Genomic DNA, 21677 nt, shown 5'->3' with positions numbered 1-21677 from the left:
AAAGATCTCTGTGCTAGTAGGGATATAACTTCTTTTGTGTGTGTGTTTCAGTTTAGTATGCATCATCACTTTGTTTAGTGAAACGAATAAATGAAGGGGCTCTTAATTTTTTACATACTGATATATGTGGTTTACACTTTGTATGCTTTTAATTTAGCAGGGCAGTACTTTCCATTAAAAGATGGGTCTCATTACAAAAAATGTTATGGAACCGTGTGCATTAAGTTAATTCTCACTCAATTTAAAAGAAACACTTTGGAAACAAATGCATCAAAGCAATAGGAAAGTGGTTAGTAGGCATTCTGTTTTTTAAACAGATGAGCAAATTCATGCAACGAGTGGAGCCTCTGGGGCAAATAAAGCAATCAAACAATCTTAAATAGGGTTGTGGAATCTCTGTAAATGACCCTGTTGATCCATCTACAGCTTTCCAGCTTTTCTTTAATGACCACTTACCCTTTCCCTGCTACTGAAGAAATTATGCATTTTCTTCTTCTAAAGCTAACTGATTAAATCAACAAACTATTTCATTCTTCCTCTGGATGCTGGATACAAAATACATGTCATTAGTACGAAAAGAAATAGTCCCTTCCAAGAATGTTCTTCACAGAACAAATCCCCTTTAGTTAGCAAATTGTATTCTGAGTGTCCAGTTCAAATCCTGTATTGATCTTCTGTTGCCACAATCTTGCATACATTAGTTTCAGCTTTAGGAAAGAAGTTTGATGGTCTGTCTGATTCCTAGCAAACAGCTGTGCCTATTATAAGAAAACCTCTTAGCAGGTGCTATTGAGTTTCAGATATGTGGAAAACCTTGGTAAAGGTAAAACAAGCTGAAAGAACAAAAATACAGAACTGTCCATTCATTCTCCAAACTAACGTATTCTAAGAAAATGCAGTACGTCTCTCGTAAAACAAAATGAGGTTTTTGGCTAATGTGTCAATTACAGTGTTGAGTTACATTTCTGTTACAAGAAAATTAATGACTTTGTTTAGCTCTCTAGTAGGTTTTATACACACGCAGACAACAAGAAAAAACACAATAATTACTTTCTCTAAAATACATTGGGAAAAAAATCTGAATTTTTAATGATTCTGGTAATCATTCTCTTCTTTATATCCTAACTACCTTTCTTCAAATACTCCATATGTGTATCTGAAGTAGATCATCACTTGTAGACTTAGCCCCTGATTTCACAACTAATTTAGATAATCAACACCTTGGACCCATAGGGAAATCAGTTCACTTCAATGGAAGTTTTTAAGAGACAACTACTAGAACAATGTGGAATCCATGCCTACATGGATTGTAATGTTGTTAATTCCTTTAATCTAAACTTCTTTTAGAAGATGTATCTTCTTTCTTTGCTTTTCACCTCTTCCGAAAATGTTTTTTTTAAATTACATAACAGATATTTCAGGATTTTAAGCTTTTGAAATTTTATAGCTACCAGGAAATAATTTCTTTCTTCATATAAAATTTCTCATTGTTTTTTGAGTTTTAAAGTGGCTAAATAATAGCATATTTGCTTTTAGCACTAAGTAGTAGGTTTATGTTTTTGGGTTTTGTTTGGTTTTTCTTTTTAACCCAGAAATAAAAGTTAAATTTAAATTGTTAATTCTAAAAAGAACAGAAAGGTAGTCTTCTGCATGCTAAAGGATATAAATTCTCAAGTATGCTGTAGACTTATGTTTTAAAAAATAAGGCATTTATTTAGCAATTCATAAGGACGTTGATGAATCAAAACTAAGACAGTGCTGTTAAATATGTTATTTTGTTAGTTAAATATACCTTAAAGCCCTGTAATTGTCCCTCCTGGCCAAATATCTACTTCTGGGTCAAGAGGCTTGTTATTAGACACTTCAGATTTTAGAAGTTACACAATTTCTGACCCCTTAGGTTTGAGGCATCAATCTCTTTGTTACTGTCTTTTTAAACTTGGTGGCATGCTTTTAGACTTTCATCTGTTGTGCCAAACTCAGCCATTATTGTCCAAGCCAGTTGGACAAGAAAAGCAGGGCTGTCTGCCTGTTCTGGCAGGCAGAGCTTCCCAGCTGGTCTGTCTATAGCTGGTCTCTGCTAGGTCTCCAAGTAATTAGCAATTTGGCCCTGGTGAAAGGCTTTTAAATGGGAGGAGGTGCCTCAGCTAGACAGTAAACCACCAGCCCTTTCCCATTGTTGGGGCTAATAAACATAATGTAGTAGATGGCACACACTTGTTCCCTAATTTGTTAATGTTCAGCTTTTATCCCTTCCGATTCCAATGGGAGATTGCTTTGGGAGAGCTGACCAAGGTCCTGACAGAAGCTAATGACAGAAATTACACAGCTACGTATTTGGATAGCTTGTTTGGGGGGGTCGGGGGGGGGCGGGGGGGGTGTCAGAGGGAGTAAAGCTACCCCTAGCCAATCAAACCAAACCAAACCAAACCAAACCAGAACAAATCAAACCAAACCAAACCAAACCTAACCAAACCAAACCAAACCAAACCAAACCAAACAACCCCAAAACATCTACTTTTTTTCCTCCTTCATAGGTTTTGAGTGGATGTGCAAAGGAAACTCAATATGCATAGCTGTTCTATGTAAACCACACTTGGAGTTAAAAGTTTAGGCTTCCTTTGCAATTTGTGTGCAGAGTAACCAGAACAGTATTTCTGACACTTTAAGACAGTTATAACTCATTTCCCACGTATTGTGTGAATACATTTTCAGTAGAGGAGCAGGTTCTCTAACTTGTGAATGATACTTTCCTAAAACTGCTTTTTGGAGAACAGTGAAGAAGTTGGGGAATGCTGAGCCACCTGTGGACTGTTGCATGGAATATTTTCAGCTTAAGGACAAGATTTTTAAGGACAGCTGATAGCTTTTCTCTGACTGCATCATTATATTTCTGAAAAAAAAAAAAAAAAAACAAAAAACCAACCCACAAACCCCTGCTTTAAGCATTCTAAGCCTATCATCAGAGGAGAATTATGCCCCAAATGTAGGATCTGCAAAAGTAAATTTAGTATAAGCAATGGAAATGTTGAGGAAAAGGCAGTGTTTAAAAGAAGCCAGGTGCCTAGAATAATATTTTTTCCCCATCCATAGTAGAAATTCACAAATCTAAAAATTGTCTTTAATTTTTAATTTTTATCTTTTTATTACAAGTGTATTTTATTTTATATCATGTGAGTGTACTTCTACTATAAACATAGTAGCACACTGGGGAATATATTCACTAAGGACATGGAAATGAATGATTAAAAGTGAAAGTGGCAACTGCTTTGGGAGCTGACCCTTTAACATCCTGGATGCATATTCTTTGGGAGCTGACCCTTTAACATCCTGGATGCATATTCTCACTGCCAGTATATTTAAAAATATAGATACTTCCTTAATGTTGTGGGATGTAGTGGCACTAACATATTTCCCTCTCTTGTTTTGTTCAACACATACGTATGACTACATATGGATTAGAATGGGTAAGAAAACAGGTGCCTGATTTACAGATCCTAAAGCAATACTTGGAGGTTTTCATTGGTGTCCATTATGAGGCATTTCAAGCACCAATAAGGACTTATTGCACAAAACCTTTCTCTGCACCAAAGAGATCTATGATACCTATTCCTCAGAGAGAAATCTCCTCTCCTAAAATAAGGTGCAGCTGCCTTTGAATCCCTATCTCTAACTGAGACAGTGTCAAGTGTTACTTCTGGCAATGACTTGAATATTTCCATCCACATTTAAGTTTATTAAGATCTCTTGCCCATGAAAGGTAGAACATATTGAGCCAAAACTGAAACTTTCCTGTATATATTCTCTTAATTTGCTATAACCTTTGAATGTTTTTCAGACAAATCACCTGAATCCAAAGCACAAATATGTGCAGTATTTTGCATCTCAGTGGGATTTTGGAGACTGTGATATACCTTAGCTGTAACTTTTCTCATTTCTTCTGCATAGCTCAAAACAAAGTAGAGATGATCTGCATGAAAGCAGGGTTGTTTTTTTTTTTTTTGTTATGCATATTAACAAGGAAAAAACCAACCACATAACACCTTCAGGGTAACTACATCTTTGGAAAGTGATTTGCTAGTTGGTGGTTAATTGCAGATGGATAGTTAAGTTAATCTTAGACAACTGGCAGCCAAATTTAGAGACTTTGAAAACAATTTTCATCTGTGTAGTGTTGCCATTCAAATTATATTTTCTTTTATTTGAAACTGAGGGAAAAAACCAAGCTTGTCCTTTACTCATCTTTGCTGGAGTGTCAAGCTATGAGGGGGTGAGAATGTACTAGAGCTTCTTTTAAAGGATGATGTAGGGAGTATTCTATTAAATTTGAGATTGTTCTCACAGAGGACACATGGACAACCTGGACATAATCACGTGTAAGTAAATCTTTCTGACCAGTTCAAAGGCCATGCATGTGAAATATGAACTCAAGTGGTCTTTCATATTTTTACATTCTTTGGTATTCCTCTTTGTTCCTGCGGTCCCATTCAGTCTGAATTGCAGTGCAGTGTAGCTGACACAATGGGCCATCTTTTTCCATTAGATATATACTGCCAGAAAACATTTTGACATCAATGGGAGTTGTGGTTTCCCTATATTATTGTGGATTTTCCATCAATAATAAAGGGCAGCCTCTCTCTGTCTTTCAAAGTGCAGCTTTGCCACCCAGATTCCAGAGGCTTTGGCTGAGTTTTTACTCAGTGTGGAACTTGGAAAAAAGAAGGAAAGATTCACATGTACACAATAGAAGTACAGCTTTCTTATAGAAAAACTGCTGTTCACATGCACTGGGGGTGGGGTGGGAGGATTTGCCAATTTAGCAGTTAAGCAGACTTTTACACAGTACCGTATGACACACAACTACATCCCCACATCACAATTCTCTAAGAAAATGTGGAGTGCATTAATACATATTATTTGAAGTGAAAAGATGACAAATCAATACCTTATATTGACAATAGAAAAATTACTTTACAGATATTGTGGCCTGTAGATCCTTTGAAACTTCTTGGTCTGAGTGTAAAGTAATTGTTTCAACAGGTCCTGCTCTACAATCTGTCAAAATAAGCTGTAAAGTGTGTGTACAATATACAATTATCTCTTCTGGTTTTGCTTTGCAGACCAAGGTTTGGACAGTGTGCAAATTTATAGTTTTGTTTAATTAAAGTGTTTTAATTAGCCTGCAGGTATAGTTCACTCTTCATGTAACTGACTTCTAAGATGCTTTATATGCACGTTTCTTATCAACTACATTGTATGATTTTGTAGGTCTTATATTTCTTTTTTCACTGGATATGAGAAAATGTTTATTTTTGCCATTTACTTTTTCCTTTTATGTTTTAAAACAGATCGATATGCTAGACTGACGGAAGTGTTTAGAAGACAGCATGACTTCAGAAGAGAAATTCATTTTCTTCTTACAAAGATAAAATTAATTAGAACCTGACATCACATTTTGATCAGTGGATTGGGGTATAACAGCACGTAAAAAGGATATACTTAGAACTTTGTAACAATATCTGTACTTGAGCTAAGGAAAGATAGTGAGTAATTGTGACATTTTCAAATGAAATTGTGCAAGTTAGAAACCTGAACAGGTATTTGTTTTGCTTGTGGAGTACAATGGGTTTATGTTGTGGAGTTACAGAAGGCTACCCTTTTTTCTCATTTCCATGATGTTGCCTGCCACAGTTAGATCTTATTATTTTCATTTAGACCTGTGTATATCTTTAGGTTACATAGCTCCTTGTTTTTTCACCAATGACTAGGAGATGACTAGAGGTAAAATTGGGAACATTTGTATTTGTGTGAGTCTTGGTCAGATACATTTGAAATACATCTGGGGTTTTTGGTGGGTTTTTTTGTTTTGTTTTGTTTTGTGGTTTTTTTGTTTGTTTGTTTGTTTTTAAGCTGATTCTAGTTCACGGAGGTTTCTATTTAAAATTAAATATTTGTTCATTACCTCAAGTACAAAGGAACTCACTTGCTTATGTGGTTCTGAAAAACTTCTGGTAGGAAAAGGCAGTCAGTCTTAAGGCTTGATAAAAATTAAATACTTCAATTAGAATGACTGAAAAAAAACAAATCCAGGGCAAAGTTCTTGACTTTTACCACAGTTTTTTTTTTTTCATATTCAAATACTTGAAGACTTGTTACCAGTTTAAAATTCTTCAAATGTTAATCTGGCTTAATTTATATTTATAGTATTTTTTTTCCTGGTATTTTTTTTAGAGCTTTTGTATTATGTTTTGTTGTCCTAGAAGTATAACACAGTCAAATGCTAAATTGTGGATGTCTGATCCACAGCTTTTTATTAATACATACTGTGTCATACTTTGTCTTCAGTGCATAGAGAGGGTTTTTTTATTAGAACTCAGACTGAAACAATAGCTTATTACCTTGAAGTGTAGATCAATGATGTGAATGGTGTTTTGAACATAAATATTTATTCATTATCACTTGTAAGAAGTAGAAGAAAACTAAAAAAATTAACAGGTATCAGTTTTAAAATGCAAGTACCATTTCTATGCAACTGAATCAAGACTTGTAGTTCACTTTGTCAGAAAATAAACCAGTGGAAGTAATCAAGGAATCATCCTTGTTCATATACTCTTTTCTTAAACATATACTCTTGGCTACTGTTAAAGCCAGAATTTTCCAATTAGAAGTCTTTTTGATCTCAGCTTGTACAGATATTCTGTTGCTAGACATGTCTGAGCCGCAGAGGGCTGCCAGTCAGCCTGGAGTGGTGGTTAAAATAGTAACCATCATGTGTATTTCACTTTTAAACCCATTGAAGACATCATTCAGAAAGCAATGGCATCTTTAAGGGTGAATATGAACACCATCACAATGAAGATAAAAGCCTTTGAGTTACCACAATCAAATCAGAACGAACATATCTAGTTCATCTACTAAATGATTATAAAATCATTGATGGGGTTCTGTGATCTTTGAGCCAGGAAGTGGAGAACATGACTAGAGACAACATCAGGTTCTTATCTTACTGAAGCCAATATCTAATTAACATGCACATCCTTCCCTGTTTGTGCCCTTGGTTTGCCTTGTGTAAACAACTTGAAATAGCTGCTTTCCCCTTGTGTTGAAACAGGCAAAGACATCTGATATTATGAAGAAAATTCGTAACAAGGAAAGATCATGTTTAACAATGTTGGGACAACCCAGCCATTTGCTTTAAAGTATTTCTCCTCTAATATTTAACTCCTAAGAGATAATAACTCTTGTGTCACTAGAACTCACATATATCAATTTCTCTGAAGCCCCAGTGTAGCAAGAAACATGAAAAAAAGGCTTTAGTAACTTTGAATCACATGCATTAAAGAGGTGTGAGGGAACATACAGGTGCATTTGGCTTCTGTTCCAAATTTACTTCAACTGCACAAGAGAAATTGAATTTGGTTCCCTCAATCTAAGGATAAACTATTATCAGAATACATATGTGCTGTGATCAAATGCAGTTAAGGCATTTCTGCTGTAGAAAAAGATTAGAATTTACACTCTTCTGTACAGATTTTAATTTTGGATTATTGAATTTGTTTTTTCTATGTACTTTCTCACCATTGTTTGTGCTTTTTGAGGCTTGGGTTTTTTTGAATACAGAGAAGATAGAATATTTTTTAAGGTATTCCAAATAAGTTCCTATCCACTTGAAAAGCCCTCTAAAAGGCAGATATCCTCTTCAGATTTAGATTTCCCTTACAATTTTCCTTTTTTAACATTTTCAATATAGAAAATTTCCCCCATATTTCCCTCAGATGAATACATTTATATTCCTAGTGTTAATTGTTTTAAAAAGTCTGCTAAAACAGATCAGCTTATTCATAGCTAATTAAAACTAGAAATTTCAGTCACCATGACACAGAAACAGAGATTTCTGCTGAAGATTGTTAGCAAGAGTTTAGCAGTTTTTCCTAACTGCTGAGCTCTATGAAAAAAGTCCTACCACAGAGTCATAATTTCTAAAAGGGCTTTTACAAACAAGTAGTTCAACCTAATTCATTGTACTAAGAAATGACACAGAAACTCAATGTTAAATCAGCTTTAAGACAGCCTCTATCATATAATTTCTTAGACTTTGATTAGTAAAGGTCAAGAAATTTAGGGGGGGGGGGGGGGGGGGGAGGGAGCACACACAAAGTTATAGCAGCTGCTTGTCCATGCCTTTTGAATAACTCTAAAGGAACTATTAAACTGAAAAATGGCTGCTTTCTAGATATTCTTCTGCAGAGTTTGTAAATCACTTGTTGAAGACTGTGGCACTTAACCTGCATTAACTAGCACCTGTCTGACTTTATTCAACATATTGCACCAGTGATCTGAGTCTTCTGGTACATACCAGAGATTCATGTATTTGAAATTAGCTACAGTTCAGTAAACTGTGGGTGATGTTGTCACTCCTACAAATTCAGCATACTTAGCAAAAACATGAGATTACTCGTTTCTGGTCTGAAATTCTATTGTGTAAATATTTGCATGCACATGGGTTCTTACTAGTATACTAGGGAAAGAAAAAAAAAAAAAAGGTGTAAAAGGGATATGAATGCCTGTAATTTAGCTTCTAAACAAAAGAAAAATTTGCAAATTAATATTTTCTTATGAATTGCATGAAAAATATTAAAATCATTGCTGACTTTTAGAAAATGTATGTATGGCCAAGACTGAAAAAAGACTGCTGGTTAGAGCGTTAGTCTGACGAAAAGAGTAAGAAATGCTGACCTGGTATTTCTCCATCAGTAAAGAGTGAAACTTTCTACATGGAAATTAAGAGCTAATCTATGTATCATACCAAGTGGGACAAGGATATGCCATGGTCTGAAAATGAGATGGTATATTGATCTAGTATTTGACATAAAAGAACTCAATTTTAGTGTGTGAAATGTTCAAGTGTTTCTTACCAGCAGACTTCTGTAAAATATTCAATAGGGTTTAACTTAAATATAGAAGTACCCCTGTTATTTTCTAAAAATATTCCCCAGATTAAAAATGTACCACAAAAGCAGCTGGAATGCTAAGAAGGCCATAGTCCAGGTGTTGTGGAGAAGAATCAGCTTGTATACTTGCTGTTTAACTTCATAAATACAGCTGAACAGCCTGAAAGGCAGATGCTGAGACCTATAGATGAGGATTCTGAGCAAGGGAGCTACATGGTTTTTCTCCTTGCCTTCACATCTCGCTACCATGAACGCAGTGCATGCACATCAGAAATATGAGCAGACCTGGGTTTTGGCTTTGCATTGTTTGTTGGGTTTTGGTGTTTGTTTGTTTGGTTTGGTTTGGTTTTTTTTTTTTTACTTTGGTGGCAGCTCATTTGGGGTAAATGCTTTATTTCCTGCTTTGCACTAGCATAAAAGCAGTTGAAGTCTTTCAAAAACAGGGAAAAAAGAAAAAAAAAGACTTTCTGTTTTAACTGGGACATTAAATTAAAAACAAAACAATATGTTGTATGCCACTTAGAATAGAAAGCATTTTTTGATGTGCCCTTGATACCAAGTAAAGAGTTCATTAGAGCTCTTTGTCCTTTCACTTGCCCTCTTTTCTTCTATCCCTACTCTCTCTCTTCTCCTCATCTCTCCCTCTCCCTCCCTTCAACTCCCCTTTTTGTTCCTGGAACATTCTGTTTCTCTTATGAGCTAACAAGTTTGATGTGGCCCTGTGTCTCATTCCCTTCCAGGCTTGCAGCTGTTTTGGCAACAGAAGAAAAAATCCCCATAACAAATCAAATAAAAGCCCATTCTGTGAAGAGGAATTGAAAACAGCAGGCCTCAAAGAGGACTGCACATGAGATGCCTTGTTCTGGCTTTCAACACGACTCAAATCAGAAACACATTTCCATAATCTGAAACAGCCCACTGCTAACACAAGACAGATGGTGGGTAATAACCCATGCATCATTAATAAATAAATTCCAGCATTAAAGGCTTTACAGAGTATGACAACATTATCCAGGCAAAATTACTGCCCCTTTTCCACCCCCAACATTATTTCACTCTCTTGTGGGTCTCTTCCACTCCCTTTGTCTTCCTTTTAAATTGATTGTGCTTTTGAAGGAAATTAAACATGGTGCAAGTTTTAATCAGATGAAACCCATCTTAGTGTACAAGTCTGACACTCCAGAAGGGAAAAATAAAATAGCTGCCAAAGTATAATAGCTCCCATGTACTTCTATTGGGTCAGCGAATGACAATTTATTGCATTGCACTCTGCTAGCTGTCTTTGCCTTCTTTTGTATTCTACCGTTCTTACATTTCACTGCAAATTTCAAGCAAGAATTTTGGCATTGTGTTTTCCACTAAATTGAAAGATATATGTATAATTTCTCAGCTTTCCTTCTACAAACTATACCATCTGTCTTCTCCTCTTTCTTTCTCACTCATTTCAGAGATAATTTTGGGTAAAATATATACCTTTTAATTTTAACAAATGCCGGAGAGTATTTGAAATAAAATAATATAGACCTACTACAACACATCTGTGTCTGACCAACATGAGTATATCACTTTCAAGGGAAAGGCAGAACAGATGGGATTAAATTTTTACAGTGTGTTACACAGTTATAAGTACAGAGCTTGAATCCCAGGTGGAATGTAAAATCTGTATGTTTCAAGTTCGTAGTGTTACACTCACCATTGGGATGCAAGTCTATCATAAAAACAGAAGTGGGCCTCAGTGTTTGGTTGTGTATATGTGGTGTGTTGACCTTGACTGACCATCAGGTGCCCACCAAGCCACTCTATGGCTCCCCCTCTTCAAAAGAACAGGGGGAGAAAATACAATGAAAACCTCATGGATTGAGGTAAGGACAGGAAGATCATTTACCAATTACCATCATAGGCAAAACAGTCTTGACTTGGGGAAATTAATTTAATGTATTGCCAATTAATTGTAACAGAGGAAGATGGTGAGAAATAAGAACAAAACTAAAAACATCTTCTCCCCCACCACCATCACACCACCCCCTTTCTTCTTCCCAGGCTCCTAACTATTCTACTTTCTATGCCCAAGTGGCACAGGGGGATGAGGAACTGGGGTTGCACTCAGTTTATAGCCCTTCACATCTGCCTCTCCTTCCTCCCCATACTCTTGCCCTGCTCCAGCAAGGAGTCCCTCCCATGGGATACAGTCTCTCATAAACTTCTCCAGCATGGATCCTTCCCATGTCCTGCAGCTTTTCAAGAACTGTTTCAGCATGTATACGTTCCATGGGGTGCAGTCCTTTAGGAAAAGATTGTTCCAGTGTGGATGCCCAACAGGGTCACAGGTCCTGCCAGAAAACCTACACCTGCATGGCCTCACCTCCGTGGCTGTACCAGCTATCAGGTGCCTGGTACTGTGTGGGCTCTCCACAGGTTGTAGCTTCCTTCAGAGCATGTCCACCTGCTCCACCATGGACCTCCATGGGCCACAGGGGAACCTCTGCTCTGGCACCTGGAGTATCGATTCCCACTCCTTCTTCTCGGGCCTTAGTGACTGCAGGGCTTTTTCTCACACATTTTCTCACTCCTTTCCCCCAGCTGCTGTTGCACAGCATTTTTACCTTTTCTTAAATATGTTATCACAGAGGCGCTAACAACATTACTGATGGGCTTAGTTTTGGCCAGCAGCAGGTCTGGTTTGGAGCCAGCTGAAACTGCCTCTGTCCAGCACGGAGGCAGCTTCTTGTGTCCTCTCACAGAAGTTCCCCTTGCAGGCCCTCCTGCTGCCAAAACTTTGCCAAGCAAACCAAATACAATATGAAAACTACCATGATTCTGTGTGAATTAAAAGTATGTCACTCTAAACATTACCCTCATTCCTGGATTTTCGGTTATTTGATTTCATGGTTCACGAATGAAACTATTGCCTATGAACTGAGCTGAAGCAATGGATACAAGACACATAGCTGGGAGTAATGAGTTGGCTAAAATACAACCCAAATAAATTCCAGTATGAACGTTTACATTTCGGATTACATAAGTTCAATTAGATACTCTTTAGGTACCTGTTATAAATGTTAATTCCTGACTTGAACAGTCCTGTAACATTCAGTACAGTGAAATGTTACATCCAATTGCAGTAGGGATTGAAACTCTTCCTGGCTTATATACTTGTTTACTTCCTTAAACATGACAGATTAGATAGATATAAATTTTATTCTATATAATGAAGCATCATGAATTAATATTTACCTGAATTATTTGTTGGAATTTTATATCTTTTTTTTTTTTTTTTTAAAGGCTGGCAGTGCAAAAAGTCCTGGGTATTATGTATGTTGCAGCCTATATGATTGTAAGTATCTTTGGCCCCAACTATGTCCTTGTGACTTACTACCTTAATGCCTACAAAAAACACTATGTGGGCAGCTCTGAAACACCGAAAGAAAACTTACCTTCTGCAAAACACAACGTTACTCATTTTCATGACATCAAATGAATGTTACAGTGCTTGACCACATCTGACCAGAGCATCTCATCCACAGCATACATTTCTAAGGTCAGTAAAGGAATCAAATTTATTCCCAGGCATGTTCTTGGGTTCATATTTTGTCTAACAGGTGATTTAAGAGTTAGGCATATCTATCTGAGAAGTCTGCTTTACATGGTAGTAATGAATATAGTCCAGAATCAGTAAGTGTGCCGTCAGCAAATGCCTAATTCTAAGGGGGATGATGGAGAGAGATCAGTCGAGTGTACTACACAGTTTATTTATTTATTGGCTCATCGTTAACTGCAGTTGTTCACTTTGAGGGGTGCATCCTTAAGCAAACTATGAAACAACCTCTTTTTCTCCATCTTTAATTAACATACAACAATAGGGGAAGTTATTTAAGATAGTAATGGTACAATAAACTGAAAGGTTAACATCCAACTTCATTCTTTTGCAGTGTATTATATATGGTTTCTGGAGTATAATGTGTCTTATTTAAAAAAAGAGAGAGAGAGAGACAGGGAGAGAGAAGAGAAAAATAAGACAACAAAAGTTGTCTTATATTCTTTTCAAAAGCTAATTGGGGATGAAAGAAAGAAGGAAAGGAGAGAAAAGTGATAAGGAAGAAAGAAAGAAGAGAAGGAAGGAAGGAAGGAAGGAAGGAAGGAAGGAAGGAAGGAAGGAAGGAAGGAAGGAAGGAAGGAAGGAAGGAAGGAAGGAAGGAGGGAAGGAGGGAAGGAAGGAAGGAGGGAAGGAGGGAAGGGAGAAAGGTTGGTTAGTTATGAATTTTTGTGTGGCTAAAAGGCTGCGGGGGAAAGGGTAAGAGAAATCAGTACATATGGCTCATAACCTTTGACTGCTACTTTGCACAGGAACTGAATCAAACCTGTTTTCGGTTTGAATCAATAGCAAAGGAATAACAACTAATGTTTCAAGAGAAGATTTTGGATATACTGTTCTTAAGAGCTTTAATCCAAACATTTGTCTTTTAGGAAATTCAGAAAACAGAACATTTTTCTTTCCTAAATACACTCATGCTCCTTTAAAAAGGAAGTCTCTCTCCAGAGCACCCCAAAGCACACCACAGATACTGTTCAAAACTGAAAACTGTTCAGCTCTATGATATTTGTATCATTGCAGCAAGTGTAAGGCTGATATGGCTTGTACAGAACTGACTGGAAAAAATGTTCACATTTTCCTATGTAAGTAAACATTCTATAAATTTATTTAACAGATTCCATTACCCTGTTATAATTACAGTAAATAAATGCACAACAGTTTTAAATACTTATCAAGATACAAATGTTTTAAATGTAAGATTTGGTGCAAGCAAGTTAAAATAGAACAAAACCACTTTTGATGTCAGCAGGCATTTTATGTGCTAAACATCTCTCGTAGAACTTCATGAGAGCTCTAAGGGTCTCTATGGATCTGACCACTTACTGTGAGAAGGTATGTTACCTTATCTTTTATCTCATAGCATAGAGTTTCACTACAATAATTTGTTTAACCATAAAATAATTTCTTTCAGATTTGTAAACTTTGACATTGTAATGTTCATCAGAAAATCCAGTGGTATTATGAGGAAGACTAAAAATTTCTCGAAAGTTAATAATGTAAATCTCCTCTTCAGCAAAATGATAGATCACACATTTAAACTTCACCTCATTAGATAAATTTCAAGGATTAAGAAGATGTTAAAAATAACATCTGAAAGCCTCAGTTATGTCTTGATTTTGTCTTTGTGAATTAAAAAGAAGTCATATAATTTCTGTCCTGATAGCATCTATTCTCAGAAGAGGCTTTAATTTGAAAAAATAATTATTTTAAAAGGAAACAGAAAGGGGATTTACAGATTCAGGCTTATTGATAATTTGACCCACTTTTCACCATGTTTGTTACAGTAGTGAAAAACCCTTATCAGGGTATACAAAACTGTTGCAAGCTGTGCTTTGCAAATCCAGGCAGGGAATTGTCACTTAATGCACTTAATGGTTTGCCAATAGTACTTAAACTTTGGAAGAAGGAGGGACATCTCAGAACATGCAGCCCTTATCTTTGAAAAACTTTGTTTGTATGATCTACTGTCATTTACAAGTATTTTTTTTACACTGCTCCCCCCTGTAGTTATGATTTATGGAGAGATGACTTCATAGCTAATGCAATACTCTTTCTTTAGTCTATTGATTTAGTAGCTGGGTGTTGTAAACCTGGGTTGTCAATCTATATCAGAAATGTATGGACATGATAAAAAAAATACTTTTACAAATGTGGTTGTAAACATCAGAAATTCAAAGAATCCATTCATTAATGTTTGACCTACCTTAATTTCCATGTAAAATAGTTTTAGGTCTGTCCAAGGCGGTAATCTGCACAAAATAACCTACTAAGGAAATAGTATAATACAGAGAAACTGTATTCAGGTCTTGCTGCCATTCAGTGGGACCTGGACAGGCTGGAGAGTTGGGCAAAGAGGAACCTCATGCAGTCCAACGAACAGAAGTGTGAGGTCCTGCGCCGGGGGGGAGCGACCCCACGCACCAGCACAGGCTGGGGCTGACCTGCTGGCAGGCAGCTCTGCGGGGAAGGACCTGGGAGGCCTGGAGGACACCGAGTGGCCCGTGGGCCGGCAGTGTGCCCCGGTGGGCAAGGAGGCCGCTGCCAGCGTGGGCTGCATCAGGAGGAGCGTGGCCAGCGGGTGGAGGGGGGTGTCCTGCCCCTCTGCTCTGCCCTGGTGAGGCCGCACCTGGAGTGCTGTGCCCAGCGCTGGGCTCCCCAGTTCAGGAGAGACAGGGAGCGACTGGAGAGGGGCCAGCGGGGGGCTGCTGACGGGGGTGAGGGGGCTGGAGCATCTCCCTCATGAGGGAAGGCCGAGAGAGCTGGGCCTGTGCAGCCTGGAGAAGAGAAGACTGAGAGGAGATCTTATCAATGTCTACAAAGATCTTAAGGGTGAGTGAGGACGGGGCCAGGCTCTTTCTGGTGGTGCCCAGTGACAGGACAAAGGGCAACAGGCACAAACTGCAACACGGAAACTTCCATCTGAGTATGAGGAAGAACTTCTTTCTTTGAGCATGACAGCACTGGAACAGGCTGACCAGAGAAGTTGTGGAGTTCTCTGGAGACATTCAAAACCTGCCTGGATGTGATTCTGTGCAGCCTGCTCTGGGTGAACCTGCTTTAGCAGGGGGTTGGACCAGATGATCTCCAGAGGTCCCTTCCAACCCTGATCATTCTGTGATTCTGTGATCTTTTGCCATTTAGATTCAGAATTCTTAAAAATGTAAATTGTAACCAGATGCATAGCACAACTGATTTCAAGAGTATAGGAACACTGATAAGAATAATGAAGGCTTGGGTTAAATAATGTTTAGATGAGTTAAATATATAGTAATTTCCAGTGTCTTAAGAAATTTGCCTTTGACTGTTAAAGGACTAGTTGAAGCAATCTATGAACCATTAGCAAAGATATCTAGAAAGCTGTGGTTGACAAGTGAGGTCCCAGAGGAGTAAGGAAGGTCAAATGTGATGCTTATCATTAAAAAAGGAAGAAGGAGCACCTAGGGAGCTACAGATTATTCAGCCTAAATATAATACTAGAAAGCTACTGGAACAAATTATTGAACAATCAATTTGCAAGTTCTTGGAGGATAATCAGGTGCTAAAGCATGGTCAGCATTAATTTGTCAAGAACAAATGGTGTCAAACCAATTTAATTTTCTTTTCCTACAGGGTACTGACTTTGTGGTTAAGGAACACTCAGCAGAAGTGCTGTTGCTTGACTCTATTAAAATTTTGAATGCACCACATCTTTTATAAGCAAATGAAGCAATTATGGCTTAGATATTACTACTGTTAGATGGGTCACAGCTGGTTAAAACCTCAAAGGATAGTTGCTTGTTTTCAAACATGATTTGGCAAGGATTTTTGTTTTTCATTTAGTACAAACAATTATATTAATTTTCATACTAAACTTCCCTTTTGCAGTCTAGCACATGTTTGATGGAGTAACAATGAACCAGTGGAATTTTACAGATGACATTCAGGACTGAGAGACAGCAGGTCCTTTAGAGTACAGAACTAAAATCCTAATAAATTGATTTTGATAAATTGATGAATAAGCCAGAATCAGGAAGATTAAATTTAAAAAAGATAAGAATAATATGCTAGATTTAGGAAGAAAAATAATTTCAAATTGAAAATCAACTGCTTAAAAAGCAGTACTGCAGAAAAGGGCATAAGTATTTGCACTGTGATACAGACTGAGTGTAGATTGACGATGAAATGGCATTACAAGACAGGCTGCTGTCTATCAGGTGATACTAACAGAAGCATTTAGACATAAGAGGTAATTTTTCTCCTCATCTCGGCAGTCATGTTGTCTCCCCTGGCAGAGCACCCACAACATAGGTCACATGGATTCGTACAGAGTTGATAAGAAAAAGTCAGAAGAAGACCAACAAATATAAATGGTTTTAAAAGCACAATATATTAAAAATATGAGGGAATTTGGAGCTATTAGTTTGTGGAAAAGAATCATGTAAGCAGTGTCACAATCTTTGATTATGTAAAATTTTCGTTTTAAAGATGATCAGCTCATCATCCAAGCTCACTGACACAGGAAAAAACTAATATACAAGGATGCTGAGCTCTAGAAGTTAGGAACATGTTTTAATGGGAGTAATTTTGCAATTGAACAAACTATCTAGGTGTGTTCAACCCCTGCCACTGTTCTAAAAACAGGTCAATTACCTTCTACCAGATATGAAACCGGCATAGATAAACCAGCCTTAGTCCAAGAATGGGTTTACCCCTGCACATGTAAGGTTCTGCTGAGACACTGCATCTTCATCATAGGTCAAACTGTACACATTTTTTTTTACTTCATTTTTGCCTCACATTTCAAAACATTCCAGCTGAATGCATTCTTTGCAGATATTCCAACCAACCACTCTGTGAATATTTGCTTATGGCCTCTGCAAAATGTCGCAGAGTTCTTTACTTCATTTTGCAGGTCAAATAAGACTTTCTCCCTGTATTATTAGAATTTTGTCAGTTCTATTAAAAGACAGGAAGTTTTGATGGATGTATTCTAATACCAGTAGCCATATCATAAAACAGTGTTCCAAAAAATCCATAGCACTTCTGCTGAAGAGCAGGGAAGTCGCATGCTGACTGGAGCTCAGAGCACTGAAATAGTGGTCTCTAACTTCCCATCATTTCTTGAGAAGGCTGAGAAGGATTCGGTAGCTACAGTTCAATCCAGTGTCAGTAAAAAAAAAAAAAAAAAAAGACAAAAGGAAGGTCCATGTTTACTGAGAGAGTCATTCACATCCTGGTACACATTAATGAAAAGAACGCAAAACAGAGACTTGGGACCTGTTGAACTTCTGGGAATATTTGCAGACACTTGGTAAAAAAGATTGTTCAATGTTCTTTTAAGTTATGCCTACCTTAAAGAAATGTAATACTCTATTTAAGTATCATTTAGACTGAAAGAAAATTTCAAATAATGTCATTTAACTCCATCATTCTAGAACAGAATATTCCAAATTATCTTCGTAAAGAAAAATTTGCCACATTCTTGCTTGAATTTCAATTAATTGTTTCTGTACATTTGTGAAGAACTTTGCAGGATTTTGAACACCTCAATTTAGGTCAGACATACAAAAGAGAAGGTTAAGCAATAAAAACTTTTCAGGTTATATTTGTACAGGAACAAAAAGTACAAATACAGCTATAAGAAGCAGCAGAGAAGGAAATCTTTATTTTCCCTTGTAGTGAGTAAAAAGTTATATGATCTAAGTGGCAAGTGGCTGGAAATTTTACCTTGCTATGAAAAAAGAATGAGAATCTGCAGGTTTTAGAACAACAACCACAAAAAAGATTCAGTATTTTTACAGTAGGATCTAGAAGGTCTACAGTACAGGAAGGGAGGGAGGGAGGGAAGGAAGGAAGGAAGGAGGGAAGGAAAAGAAAGAAGGATGTAAGGGAAAGGAAGAAGAAAGAAGGAAAAATAAGTCCTCAGGCAATACCTGATAACTGATACATCATCTATACAAAGGATTTTTTCCAAATATCTGAACTTGGACATGCACCTATAGCAGGTTTTCAGCATTTACAGATACATCAACATGCATAGTTATAGGATACATCAAGAATGAGTCAACTTCTCTTTTCAAGTTTTCTTACATAGGTTTCCTTTGTTTTTCTACCAAGATGATGAAGATAATATTTGGAGGCAACAGCAAAACATTTAACAGAATTAGGGTTACAGTTTATTTCCAATACTCTTTTTTACATATTGTCACATATTTCAGAGTCCTTGTATATATTTAAACACCAGATGATGTCTTTTGTTTAATTGGTCAGCCATTCAGCTTTTTGTAGGCAATGTTTTGTTCTTATTGAAGGAGCCCCCTCTTTAATCAAAGACTATAATCAGCTTTAACATGGGAGGTGAGATACACTTTATGGGTCTTTGGCAAAATATCTAGTCCCTATTTACCGTAGGCTGTAATACTTAAGTTCTGTTTATATATCCATGCAGTTTTTGATGAACATGTGGGAAGTGTTTAATTGTGACTCATGATGGAAGAAATTAATTGACTGTTTTCCATTAAAAGACAGTCCATAAAAACCCGTTGACTTGATAGCAGCTTTCACTGTTTGTATTCAACTACTAAGAAATTTATTTTGTCTGCAGAGTGATTCATTATCTGTCTTTTCTTAATTCAATGTACATGTGCATGGTGTCTACTATACTACTCAAAATTTTGCCTGAAAGAAATACAAAATTGACAAGTAAAAAGAGAACAAAGCCAGGAAAAGTGGTGCATTTGTGTATAAACCAAGATTCAGGTAGTGTTCCTTGTTGATATGTGTTTGTTCCCTTAATTTTTTTGATGTTTTTCAGAAGGTAACTAATCAACATCAAATTTATATACAAGGATCAAAAGAATATACTTGTTATTTGGATATGTTATTATAGTTATTATAATGGATGTACTTATAGACTTTTGTTCCAGAGGTACTTGAGAGTGTAGAAGGTTGATTCTAGAAGGGCTTTCTTATTTCTTCCTTTTTTGAGGATATTGCTAGACCTTAAATTTGTGCAAAGAAAGTGAAAAAAATATCTTCAACTTTTGTTGCATGTACCAATATCTTGTAAGTAAAATAGGAGTTTTCAAGTTAAGCATGTTCTTCAGACACACTCCTTGCAACAAGAAGCTGAAGAATCAATTATTTAGATTGTTTCAGGAAAACAAAGTAAAAAGAAAAATGGGAGCTCTTCTAATTTTAATATGCTATTTGGTAGGAGGCATGGGATTTCTGAAAATTTATTTTAGGACCAGCACAAGTAAGTTAAAAGACTGGCTTAGAAGTGTTAGCTGGGAATAAACTTTTAAGTTACAACTTGGGGACCTTTTCAACAATATTGAAGGTAACTTGCTGCAAAGGTACACAATTGGAAAGCAGGATTTATCCATAAGAGATTTACCATCAGAAGACACTATTAGCAAGTACTGCATAAGGCAGAAGTGAGGTTTTCTAAACACTTAGGAAAGAGCTCATATTTTTATCTGGTGTTTATTATCTTATATACATAGTTGCATATAGAGATAAGAATGTATGTCATGTGAGCTCTGATACCAAGAACACAAATAAGAGAAGAAGCATGAATCAAGACGTCCTCTGATATTTTATAGTGAAATGCTGCAGGGTTCCTGTGTTTTTTTTGTTATTATAACTGTCAAATATAAAGACAGCATCCAGTCTAGCAGATTCCTAATAAAGAGGTGCAATCCAAAGGAAAGGAAAACCTGATCAGAGATTTAAATCATTATTTAAAAGTTAAAAATAAAATAAGCTGTGTGATTAGAGGACTAAAACTTACAAGGAAAGAGTAGGAGTCTAGTGAGAGAAAGGATATCCTTGCCTGTAAATTGTTAAGGAAGGTCTGCTGGCTATACACAGTCCCAGTGATACAGGAGAGCTTCAGAGCAGGCTTTTCAGCTATAGTAACACTGGGAAACAACTAACATTTCCAACTTCTGTTGAAGTGAGGGTATTCAGCTGGACAAAATGCCTTTAGAAATGACACTAGATTTGGTAAAACTTCACCTGCAAGTGCTAATAACATGTCTTCTGTACATTGTCAAAATTTAAATGAGAGCTAGGTAACATATCTCATCTTTGAATGAGATATGCTGAAGAGTTGGGCTGTCCTCCCACACTTTCAGGGGGCTCCACATATCACTTTCTAATTTCCTGCCCAATACAGCTGAAATCTGTGTGGTGTTACCAGCTTATAATTTAGCTAACAAATCCAAATCTTTCAAAGGACTAAATTGTTGCTATTTCCCCTCTCCCTTTTATATTTTTCTTTGAACAAAACTTTCTAAAATTCTACTGAGTGTAATTCAGAGGTACCAGCATCACTCTGCTGTATACAAACACCTACTTAACATGTCCTCATTCTTTTCTTTTAAAATATGAGTAGAACCAAAGAGAGGTTGAAAAAATTGCTCAGACCCGCTGTAATTATAAGATTTCCTTCCTGTATATCTGACCAGAATTTTTGCATATGTGTATGTTCATATGTATATACATATATACATAAACGTACATATTAAGGAGATTAAACCATTTTCTTAAAAGGAACAGGAACATCTTTCCCCCTCCCGATCACATTTTGACAGATTCATAGTTGTTTGACTAACTAAGCTTTTTGAAAAGTAATGTACCTCAAGAAGGAGTACATGGTAACAACTGGCACACAGCTTTCTATGATTCAAGCCTTACATTTAAAATCAACTTCTCTAATAATAAATGTACTGTTATATAATCCTCCACTAACACATTAAGTAACAACAGATGTAGTTTTTACCCTACTGAGCAGCAATGCATTCAGTTTTGCAACAGCAGAGTCTTCTCTTTCCTTACTGTTTCACTTATGTTTACATGAATCTTCGATAGGCATTTTAAAAGAATAAAGCCAGGCAGAAAAAAATTGTATGTGACTAGTATCATCAGGTCATTTATACCATCATCAGAACATTAATGTTTACAACAATGTAGAGCAAGTATTTTATAGTGTTCATTTTGAACCTATGGTATATGCATCTACATCTTCCATTGTCTTTATTTCCATTTTTTGTAAGTTTTACTGAGTCAGCTCACTTTTCAAATACAAGCGTTGAAATGACAATATTTTTCTAATCATAAAAATGCCCTTTGCCTCTTTAGGAAACTCT

The sequence above is a fragment of the Falco punctatus genome, assembly GCF_963210335.1.
Source record: "Falco punctatus genome assembly, chromosome: Z".
NCBI lineage: Eukaryota > Metazoa > Chordata > Aves > Falconiformes > Falconidae > Falco > Falco punctatus.
The sequence above is the reverse complement of the archived record's forward strand: the minus strand, read 5'-3'. Positions refer to the sequence as shown.